This window comes from Pogona vitticeps, chromosome 6 (genome assembly GCF_051106095.1).
Source record: "Pogona vitticeps strain Pit_001003342236 chromosome 6, PviZW2.1, whole genome shotgun sequence".
NCBI classification, from domain to species: domain Eukaryota; kingdom Metazoa; phylum Chordata; class Lepidosauria; order Squamata; family Agamidae; genus Pogona; species Pogona vitticeps.
Genome location: NC_135788.1, coordinates 76,077,723 through 76,090,040, shown reverse-complemented (window position 1 = coordinate 76,090,040; position 12,318 = coordinate 76,077,723). Strand labels below are relative to the sequence as shown.

The 12,318-nt window shown below is 40.2% G+C and overlaps 1 long non-coding RNA gene across 1 annotated transcript in view; it reads right to left on the bottom strand.

Annotated features, from left to right (window-relative positions):
- Positions 1–12,318, bottom strand: part of LOC140708375 (uncharacterized) — an 86,426-nt gene that overhangs the window by 27,354 nt on the left and 46,754 nt on the right. Inside the window, exon 2 of the long non-coding RNA XR_012088506.2 lies at positions 632–680. This is a non-coding gene — a long non-coding RNA (uncharacterized LOC140708375). The remainder of the gene's footprint in view (positions 1–631; positions 681–12,318) is intronic.

Here is a 12,318-nt window from a genome sequence, read left to right as displayed (position 1 = left end):
CCTCAAGACTTAGTGCAGCATCTGAAGCCGCCAGCTGAAATGAGGGTGGAGGGATGGAAATAACAGCTGAATGACCACATTAAGCAACAGGATTTTGCCCAGTGTGTCCCATTCTTTCTTCTAGTCTTGTTCATGATCTGAACTGTTTTCCTTTCTACTGCTTGAAATGGAAAAGAAATCCTTTGAACCAGCTGCATGTGTGGTCTATGTAGTTCTCTGTTGAAGGCATGGCCAGGGATTGAGAGGGCTTTGGATATTGTGGGCCAAAGGTTTTTTCTGATCCATGCCCATGGTCTTCCCAAATAACTGAAGAAAACCCCTGTAGACATTTCTTTCTGAGATATTGGAGAGACCTTAGAAAAGATTCACAATTTAATAAAATAAAATGACCACTTACTCATGAGAGAAGGGATCAGTAACATCTTACAGGAATACGTAAGGATAAAAAAATGTAACATGTAAAAAAATACAACAAAATCAACTGTGTGTTTGTGCTTACTTTACATCCTTCAGTATAAATTTGGTGTCTCTGAGTTGGACTGGATGCACAGACTATATAACAAAGTATTTGTTAAAGTAGTTAAAAGTTTATGTGACCCAGATTGTTAGTCAGAAGTAAAAGGCTACGTACGTCTCTAATGGGGCTGAAAACTCTGGGATTCTGGTCAGGAAGTTGGCTTCTGGGAAGAAAGAACACAGTTTAAGACATGTTCCCCTTGGCCTTTTTCCAATCTCAAACACAAACATGGCTTTCAAGACTTCACTATAGTGCAACTTTTCCAAAGCAATTATAAAACCTGAATCATGGGATTTCTAACAGGAAAATATCACAGACCTGAAGGCACTGAGTCCCACAGCACTAAAGCAGATATGTGGATTTTTCTTGGATTTTATGGTTAGCAAAGCATAGAATTAGAAGTCTCTTACTATTGATTTTATAGTCAGTTTTTGTCATCTTGCTCCTTGAGGAGATCAATGTTAAAGATGACTGTGGTGAATCCCCAAGGATCATATTATCTACTCTGTTGGATGGTGACTCTGGAAATGTTGCACATTCTAATCCATATGAAATCTATTGCTTAGTCAAGTGTATGTTTCCATTGTGATTATTCAGAGATTGCAGTGCAGATGGCAGCTTCAAAAATAAATAAATAAATAATACACTGTTTTAGAGGTGAGTGATGAGAACAGATTAGTTGAGGGGTAGGCATTATGTGTTATTTACATAAAACAGTGTGACAACAGACCATATTTTGGTAGTAAACATAGACTCCCCTCATTGCAGAGTGAAAGAGCCCCATATTAGTTCTATTATGATTAGAGTTGTGGTTTTTTTAAATAAAATTAATTTTAATGAGGTCAATGGGGCTAAATATGCTGAAATGAAAATACACATCAGTGATGCAGTTTGGGCAGGAGAGTATTTTCCTTATTATTGATTTAGTTTGTTAAAAAGCCCTTGGCTGGGGCTTATTGTAGGTGGCTGGCCAGTCAGCTTCTCATTGCCCTTCTACTACAGTACTGTTAAACCAATACCCAGTGGGTTGAGTGGTGGACTAGGGTTCAGCAGACATGTATCCAAATCCTGTTTAACCATGGAAACTCACCAGGGAGATGAATTGGAACTGGTTAAATTATTCCTTATATATCTCACCTATCTTGATACTGTGTTAGGGTTGCTGTAAGACAGTTGAGAGTAGAGAGCATATAAAACACACCTGTCAAGCAGGGTGAAGCACAGTTATCAAGTGAATATTTCTTTTTAAGTAGATGAGATAGCTCCAAAGAATAAGACATTTTTGGGAGGAGGGAAGACTAGTTCATCTATTGCTATTGTTGCTATTACAACAATATCTAATTGTTGTAATAGCATTCAGACATACAGTATACTCTGAAATTTGGAGTGTTGCTTTTTTGGATTATTAATACTCTCAGGATGCCCCACTGCATTGCCACTGCCACCAGTCTAGTTACATACACAAATTCTGAACACATTAAAAAAAAAAACACAGTTTTATAGTTCTTTTTTCACCACACTGTGTGCACTAAATTTCCAGTCATATTGCTTCCTTTGACATATTTATTTTTTTTCTGACAGAAGAAAGCACAAAATAACAGTAGTGTTTAGATGATGATCACCACCAAAATCCTATCAAGAATCCAATTATTTCTAATCAGTGTTATAAATTTAACATTATTAGACTGGTGTTTATGGTCTAAATAAGCCTGTAAATTCTCCCTAAAGCAGAGTGTATTTCTCACAGTATCTGAAAGCTGCTTTCTGCCAGGTCGCTCAAACCAAACCAAACCACCACCCTCTGTTCCTTTTCTCTATCTATACTTTCTGGCTGCATTTGTAAAAAATAAAACTGTTAACGAAGCATCTTCTAACCTAGCCAACCATGCAAATCAGCAAGATTAGCATTCCCATAATAAACTGATCATGCTATAGACAATCAAAATATTCAAAAGAAACCTTTATATCAAAGTTAGCATCATACAGTAAAATATGATATAGTAACTAAAATAGTACAGTATTCATCAATGGTAAACAGGAGAGACAATCTGATATTGATTTAAAATATCAAGCGAGGCAGTCTGATATTAATTTATCTATGTATTTGATTTTTAACTTGCCTTTCTCTCCTACTGGTAACCTAAAGTGGGAACTGAAATGCCAACAACTGTAGGGAAGAGCAGTCACACATTAAAACACCATGGGAATGTTCTATTGTCAGCTTAAAATCCATAGGCAGAATCCAATGTGTATCTTGAAAATCCCCTTGCATCTGACAATTAAGCCTAGAATATAATTTCTGGAATAATTTCCTTTGACATCACATAGCCTGAAGCAGTACTTTTACTTGGGATCAAGGTTCACTCTTTCTTTCATTAAAAAAATTAAAATAACACATTGAAGATCCAACTTTGTTTCACTGGAGTTTTGTCAAATGCTCCAGAGACCGCATCTGCCACCACTAAATCTCTGCCAAGTTTTTTCAACTTAATTTCCAGGTTGTGCAGTTGCAATGGAAGGAATAATCTGTGTGTTTCCCTGCCTGCCTGCCTCTCTAACTTGCAGCCAAATGCTACTTTGCATTTCTCTCCAAAGGCTTTTGCTGCATTTCAGCTATTGCTGAATTCTATTCCATGATTTTTTTAAAAAATGTACTTACTTACTTACTGCAGATCACATTTATATCCTGCCTTTCTTCCAATGAGCTCAAGGCAAATTTGATGTGTCTTCTTCACATTATCTTCAGGCCAACAACCCTGTGAGGTATATCATGCTAAGACAGAATAACTGACTCAAGGTCACTCAGTGAGTTTCAGGGCTCAGTGGGACCTAGAAATTGGCTCTCTTAAGTCCCAGTCCATCCAACACCTTGACACCTACACAACATGGTCCCTCATCAAACTCCATATTTAGGCTAAGTCGACTTCCTATATCACAACAATAGGGAATTTCTAAGGTAATAGACAATGTGATTCTAAGTTCTACAATACGTTTCTTTCCAGCCTTTTAATTAAATGTCCCTAACAAATAAATCACTTTGTTTTGATTACATAGTAGGGAGTTAGAAGGGGCAACTGAACACAAGCGAGCAGTTTGTTCCTTCGTAATTTTTTAGTAGTGATTGTGATCCAGGATGAGCAATATTTAGAGTAACCCTACAGAAATCAGTGGATTATTACCTTAATTCCCATTGATTTCAACACGTCTAATAGGTTTAGAGTCAACCTATTATTTTTGTTGTTTGTGGAAAAGGCAAGGCAGAAGGGATTTCTTTTCCACGCATCTCAATAACCTGCATTTGCTCTTGTTACTGAAAAAAATTATCACACAAGTGGAAAGGCAATGCAGCTCCACTTCAAACATTTATTTTATTTATTTATTTATTTATTTTTGGACTTATATACCGCCCCATAGTGCTACAAGCACTCTCCGGGCGGTTTACAATTTCATTATACAGGCTACACATTGCCCCCCCCCCCCAGCAAGCTGGGTACTCATTTTACCGACCTCGGAAGGATGGAAGGCTGAGTCAACCTTGAGCCGGCTACCTGGGATTTGAACCCCAGGTCGTGAGCACAGTTTTAGCTGCAGTACAGCGTTTTAACCACTGCGCCACGAGGCTCTTACATGCAGAAGATGCTAAGACTGGGTGGGGCATATGCCCACTACTTGGCACCTGATCACCTCATTGGTTGAAATGAGGTAAGACATGCTGAGGAACAGGCTGCAGTCCATCAGTAGCAGCTTTCTTAGTTTACAAATCCTGTAATGAAGCAGGTGTGGGAAATGATCTTGTAATGGCAAAGGTCCGGAGTTCATAGTTTTTCAAGAGAGCAGCTTGCTTCTGTTCAGTACATTCTGTCTTGTTTTCTTCATGACAAAATGAGAGTCTCTCAGCACATGAGTCCCAGGAAGCAGGCTGACTGGCATCAAACTCTTCAGTATGCCCCAGAGCAGCCATATAGAGTGCACTGTCTGCTCAGCCTCCAAGGCTGAGGTCTTATTCAGACTGCATACCAGAAGCATTTGAGAGTGGATTGACAGTACCTGCTGCTTCTTGAAGTCTCAGCGGACTCTCACCTCCATTGCCACAAACATTTTTGTATTGGGATAGAAGGAAAATACAGACAAATCATGCAGCTCTTTCAAACTTGGTTACATAAAAACTCTAGAAATAACTCTTCCTATAAACTACGTCCAATGAACTACAAAAAGGACTAACAGGGAACCACGCATTTCCTGGCATACTATGCCAGGGTGATCAGGAGCAACATTAATCTTCTTATCATAGAAGAGTCCCAAGGGGACTCCACAGCTTAGTGGAGATTTTAAAGCTGGCTTCTTACTCTAAGCTCAGCACTATGTGCACCATCACCAATGTTTTTCAACCCTTTTAAATCCTTGCCTTCTTTTGGCAATCATAAAAATCTCATGCCTGCTTCAAACCTAAACGCCCAGGAATTTTATTTGAAATCTGTGGTACTGTGATACCGACTGGAACTTGGGATAGATGGGGAAGAGCGGGAGAGCATCACCCACTCCACAATTGATGTAGTAGAGCCATTACAAAGCAAAAAGCGTAGATGTTGGTGCTTGGAGGAGTAGCGTATTTGGAGGGGGCAATACTAAGGGGAGCACACAGCACCATCTTCCCCTAAGGAATTTTCATTGTAATGTAACTCAGAGATTAAAGAAAGAAAGATAAAGGAACAACAATAGGTGCACTACAGCACAACATATGATGGCACACTCAGTTATGTATTAGGAAAGAAATAAGTATATTTTCCCCATTTTCTAAATTAAGGAAATAATTATAGTATTTAATGTGTCTTCCAAACTTCATCTATCTCCCCTGAAATATTGATATCCCATCAACCCATTCCCTGCTTTTTGCAAGGGAAGATACAAATGAAACAAGTTGGTAAATAATAGGATGCTAAGCCTGAATTGGTTTAAAGGATAAATTAATCAAGTTAATCAAGTTAATTAATCAATTTATTCCCATTTTAGCTGGTGAGAACAAATTTAATGTGGTGGCAATATCATACTAGAAACAGTATAGGTCAAGAAAGTCCTGAAGTCCCTGCTTTGTTTTTTTGTTCCAAGTTGAGGGCCCTGGTGTTCATTTTTAACAGCACATTTGGTCTTGTGTGTGAAGGTAATATACGTAAAACACTTAAGATGGTCCATCCATCTAAGTAATAGATTCTTGCTGCTGACTTGTGCTTGCATAAGTGAATTTGGGTCAGTTACAGCAGCAAACTACTGGCCATTAATGAGGCATTTGATGGCTGTTGTGGGTTTTTCGGGCTCTTTGGCCGTGTTCTGAAAATTGTTCTTTCTAACGTTTCGCCAGTCTCTGTGGCTGGCATCTTCAGAGGACAGCTCTCTGAGCACGGAGTGCTGTCCTCTGAAGATGCCAGCCACAGAGACTGGTGAAACGTTAGGAAGAGCAACCTTCAGAACACGGCCAAAGAGCCTGAAAAACCCACAACAACCATTAGATCCCGGCCGTGAAAGCCTTCACGAATATAATGAGGTATTTGTTGTGTTCCTGGGCATGAACCCCCTTGCGTGATCAAGCATGTGCCCAGGAATGCAACCAGCACTTTGTTAACAAGCAACAATTTCCTGGTAAGGGTGACACACATTCCTTATGCAAGTGTTAATTGGCTATAAGATTCTGACCTATATTTATCAAGTCATTTGCTGTTTTACATTGAAATATATCAAAGCAATATTTATGTCATGCCAATTTTCAAGAAAACCTTTCCTTTACTGATCTCAAAAGCATATACCGAAATAGTGAAGCAAAAGCAAGGGTAGCCAAGTTAGACATGAAGCAAGTGTTCATTTTTACTTTGAAAGACAGGTAACAACAAAGCACCTCACATTTCTTTATCAGCCTTTTCTAGGACAGCTTCTCCGTTTTCTGAGATCCACGCCTGTAAAGCAGCTACAAGTGCCCAGTTTGGCCACCTCTGCTGAAAAGACCCCCAATGGCCACAGTCCCTCTGCAACAGAAGTGAAGCTGAGGCACGGATGTAATGGAACTTAGTCGTGGTCAAATGTCTTAAAAATAAGACTGTTAAGGAGGCTGCCTTCATTTTTGCAGGGATTGTTTTAACTGAACATGTAAATTTATCTAAATGGATGTGCTGACACTTTAATGTTTTAAAAAGCAGGTGTTTAACCAGGTAAAAATGTTTTAGTCAGTTGATACACGTAGTAAATGAACCCCTTAATGTAAAAGAAGCCAAACATTCTATATATATATATAAGGAGCTAAATCCACTTCTTAATCTCAGTCTGAGTAAGCCCAAGGAATCCATGGGACGTGAATGTCAATTGAACCAATGCCATTGATCCAGTGGGACTATTCAACTTCAACTGAATTTAGCCCACAGTATTAGTGTAACTCAACATCAAAAAAACTAAGATCATGGCCACTGGCCCCATCACGTCCTGGCAAATAGAAGGGGAAGATATGGAGGCAGTGACAGATTTTACTTTCCTGGGCTCCATAATCACTGCAGATGGAGACAGCAGCCACGAAATTAAAAGACGCCTGCTTCTTGGGAGGAAAGCGATGAAAAACCTTGACAGCATCTTAAAAAGCAGAGACATCACCTTGCCAACAAAAGTCCAAATAGTCAAAGCTATGGTTTTTCCTGTCGTGATGTATGGAAGTGAGAGCTGGACAATAAAGAAAGCTGACCGCTGAAGAATTGATGCCTTTGAATTGTGGTGCTGGAGGAGGCTCTTGAGAGTCCCCTGGACTGCAAAGAGTACAAACCTATCAATTCTAAAGGAAATCAAACCAGAGTGCTCACTGGAAGGACAGATCCTGAAGCTGAGGATCCAATACTTTGGCCATCTCATGACAAGAGAAGACTCCCTGGAAAAGACCCTGATGTTGGGAAAGTGTGAAGGCAAGAGGAGAAGGGGGCAACAGAGGATGAGATGGCTGGACAGTGTCATCGAAGCGACCAACATGAATTTGACCCAGCTCCGGGAGGCAGTGGAAGATAGGGGGGCCTGGCGTGCTCTGGTCCATGGGGTCACGAAGAGTCGGACACGACTTAATGACTAAACGAACGAATTAGTGTAATGGTCGTGGGTTAATTTGTGAGTTTGGCACCTGGCTGCATAGCAGAGATCAGGAGTTCAGTTCTTCATGATGTCTCCTGGGAAATGAACCAAACTATGTAACCTTGGGCAAGCTGCACAGTCTGAGAGCACTCCCAGTGTACATCATACCTAGAAAACCCTGAAAAAGGTTGCTATAAGTTGGAGTTGCTTTAACAGCACATTATTATTATTAATTATTGAAGTAATGCTTTTTAGACTATAGCAAAGTTGTTGTTTATATGTATCATGAAAAGCTATGAATTGTTCCAAAAAAAGAAGAAGAAGAAGAAGAAGGTATACCGCAACATTTGATGGCCGTCATTCATAGCTTATAAAAAAGGTAAAGGTTCCCCTTGACAATTTTTGTCCAGTCGTGTTCGACTCTAGGGGGCAGTGCTCATCCCCGTTTCCAAGCCATAGAGCCAGCGTTTTTGTCCGAAGACAATCTTCCGTGGTCACATGGCCAGTGTGACTTAGACACGGAACATTGTTAGCTTCCCACCGAGGTGGTCCCTATTGATCTACTTGCATTTTTACATGCTTTCAAACCACTAGGTTGGCGGGAGCTGGGACCCTGCAGCACAGGCTTCTGCGGTTTAGCCCACAGCGCCACCATGTCCCTTGGATTCATAGCTTATACTTTGGACAAAAGCCTGTTATTGGGAGAGAATATAGTGAAACAAAATGATTTCCATAGTAAAAGGTGCCAGACATGGATGTATTTTATCTCTCTGTTTGTTCAATCTCTGTGCAGCATTTATCACACAGAAAGCTGGATTAGATTCAGGTGAAAGATGAGTGAAAACTGGTGAAAGAAACAGCAATAATTCAAAATATGCAAATAATGCCATATTACTGTTAGAAAGCAGCAATGATTTGAAATGACTTCGGATGAAAGTAAATGAAGAAAGTGCAAAAACAGCATAATAAGATGACAGAGGACACAACTCCTGAAGAACTATACAACTTTAATGTTGACAATGAAGAAATTGACATTGTCAAAGATTTCACACATTTCTGTTCAACCATGAATCCAAATGGAGACTTCAGCCAAGAAATTAGAAGACTGAAACTTGGAAGAGCAGCAATGTAGGAACTAGAAAAGATAATTGGGTATAACTATGTGTCACTGAAGACCAAGACCAAGATCATTCTCACTACTGTATTCCCAAATCACTATGTATGGGTGTGAAAAGTGTCCGGTGAAGAAAGCTGTCAGGAAAAAAAATGATTTGCTTGAAAAATGTTGCTGGAGGATTGCTTTGTGGACTGGACTGCCAGAAAGATGAACAAGTGGGTCCTAAATCAAATTAAGCCTGAACTCTTTCTGGAAATAAAAAAGATCAAATGAAGGCTGTTGTAGTTTGGCCACATAATAAGAAGATAAGACTTGGCAGGAAAAGTTGAAGGGAGCAGGAAAAGAGGAAGACCAAATCTGAGATTAGTTGTCTCCATACAGGAATTGATAGGTTTGAGTCTACAGGAGCTAAGCAGGGCTCCTAAATGACAGGACACTCTGGAGATCATTCATTCATAGAGTTGCCATAATCCAGATAGAACTTGATAGCATGATACAGCAATAGATGTGATTATTGCAGCATATGCTGTTCTATTGTATGTGGTATCAGATTCTCCACCTGCAATACCTGAGCCCCTTCCTTTTTTCTCCACTCTGGCTGGGGCGACCCAGATAAAATCCGGCACCTGCTGAGTGGCACTAACAAGGAACTCACCCAGACAACAGTCAGATATATCCATTCCATCATCCAGAGGCATTGCATCATGGTGTCACACACCATTGAGTCCTAATGATGTCATCTGGGTATCCCCTAGCATATATGTTTTCCTTTCCAACATTTTATTGTATTTCACTCTCTTGTACTGTATGCCAATAAAAGGTTCTGAAACTCAAACTGAAAATAAATGTAATTATTTAGTGTAATTAAGTAGGTAACTGTGCTCTTCATTAAATTTCCTCCTTTGGTTGTGATACTTTGTCATCAGAGAGAAGCTATGCTGTAACCAGGTGTCTGTTTATTACACAAATATTTGAAGAACATTTGAAGGTATTTGTTTTACTAGTCTAGAATTCAGACCATGTTAAGTCTATGAGCTAGACCAGATCCCATGCTGATTCACACTTGAACATGGTAGGTGTATTTGTCACTTTCTCATAATGTACGCTGCTGAAAGCATGTGCAAAGGGGAGAAGTGTGTCTCTGAACAGTCACAGCATCACAGTGGACACGTGCTGTCAATGTCTACTCCATGTCTGAAGATTAATTTAACACTTTCCATGTTCATGCTGGAAACCCTTGTGTAAATAGTGTAAAGACACCCAACAAGATAAAGTGTGAATTGGTCCACAGAAAATAGCCAACTATTCTTGAATGGAAACTTGGATTTTTTATGTGCTATATTACATCATGAACTACAGACAATATAGCAAGATGACTTTAGGATGTAGCCTGAAAGGTACTGTGCCTGGTGAATGCATGTCAAGGTGTTGAGATTTCTTGATGAAACCATTGAACTATGAATATGTAGAGTATTAGAAGAGAATGCTTTAATGCCAGTGTGAAGATCTAAACAAATGATATGTGTGCATGGGAGAGAGTGAAGTGTGTGTGTGAAGTGTGTGTGTGTGTGTGTGTGTGTGTGTGTGTGTGTGTGTGTGTGTGTGTGTGTGTGTGAGAGAGAGAGAGAGAGAGAGAGAGAGAGAGAGATTAATAATGGGTTTGCAAATGGGATGATTGTTGCTGTTGGCCAACTAAAAAGTCTGCAGTCTTTGTCAGTCCTTTCAGGTGGCCATTGCCCTACAGTGGGGTCTTGACTTGAGAACTTAATCCGTATTGGAAGGCGGTTCTCAAGTCAAAAAGTTTTCAGGTCAAATCTGCATTTCCCATAGGAATGCATTGAAAACCATTTGATCCGTATCTGCTCTTTTCCATCCATAGAAACTAATGGGAAGCTGCTATTCTGCCTTAGACCACTAGAGGGGGATATTTTGTTTCTTTTTTTCTTAGGTCAAGAAAGGTTCAGGGAAGGCAGGGAAAATACAGTCCAGGCAGTTCAGTACCAGACAGTCTGAAGACTGTCTCCCAATCCACTCTCTAAACGCTGGGAGGAGTGAGGAAGCAGACAGGCACTCTTTTCACTGGCCAACCGTTAACTGAAAGTTCCAATTTTGCACTTTCCCTGCCTCCCACATGGTTTTTTTTAGTTCTTAACTCAAATCTAAGTATGTAAGTTGAGTCAATATTTTCCTATGAGAACGGTTCTTAAGTCAAAATGTTCTTAACTCAAGCCGTTCTTAAGTCAAGACCCCACTGTATAATTACTGCTTTTGTCATTACCCCAATGCAATTTTTTGTTGGGGGGGATCTTAGATACAGCCTCCATCATAATCAACAAGAACACCCATTGCAGCTCTGTTTCCCAAGTCACAGCTCTCTCACCCATAGTGCCATTGCTCTCCCCTTACATGGCTCCTTTCTTCTCTTTCTTCCTCTTTTCATTTCCCCTGGGAAATAGAAGGCCATCCCAGAGCAAGAAAGATTTCCTGCACTACTTCCTAAACAAAAATCTCCTTGCTGGACCAGTGAGCCCTAGCATGCGTAAAGATACGTTACATCCTCTGTAAATCATGAAATCAACATTTCTCCTCCTCCCGTGCTACTTCTTCTGAGAGTTGTGCCCCTGCCTTGAAACTTGAAGAAGAATAGCAATTCCCTGAGACGTCAGCCCATGCCCCGAGACATTGTAAGTTAAGGTGTGTTTTGGATGTTGGAATAGGGTGGCACTAGTGTACTTATATATTGCATCAGCCTTTAAAATATTTGAATACATCTGTCACAATGGCAGGAAGATGCAGGATACAAATCCATAGATACTCCTAAGTGAATACCCTGAGGGATATCTATGGTGAAAGGGGACTCCCTGGATCTGTCTTTTGGATGAGTGATGGGGAAAGGAAACCCTTTGACTTCTGTTTGGAGTGCGCACTCAGAATCCTGAGGTTTGAAGGTGGGTGATGAGGGCCTTTTCCCCCCAAGAGGTGGTTGGCCTGAGGCCACCTAGAGACATGGAACTTGTTCCAGGACCCGAAGTGAATGAAGTTCAGCCCCTGCCTTATTACATTTCTGCGGAGTGGCTTGCCTTCCTAACAGATCTCACTGTATAGCATTAAATAAAGTTGCTGTGCCCCTAGTTTCCTCCCAGCAGGTATGGAATGGCTGTTAATAGGCCAATGCTCCTTGCAATTTACTAGTCCTCAATCACTCAGTCCATATGGTTAGAGTGAATTTTCTTAGTTAATTAAACAGTATACAAAGAAGTATTTCCCTTTGCATATCCTGAATATCCTGCCGATGAACTTCACTTATGAGATAAGGATATTTACCTTTTCTTGCAAGAGCCTAAGAGTTAACCCCTTCTTTAAACTCCACTGAAGTCACTATTCATCCTTCTTTTGACTCTGATATCCTTCTGTTCCTAGCTGCCATCAGTTCTTAAGACTGATTTACACACCACTGAATTACTTGCTGTGTTTTGTATGAAATTCCAACACTGTACCTCTTCCATTAAATGTGAATTCCCCACTCTACATAAGCTGTGGGGTGGAGTTGGTATACTATGATCATAGTTTCAAAATGAATGGAACTATAGTA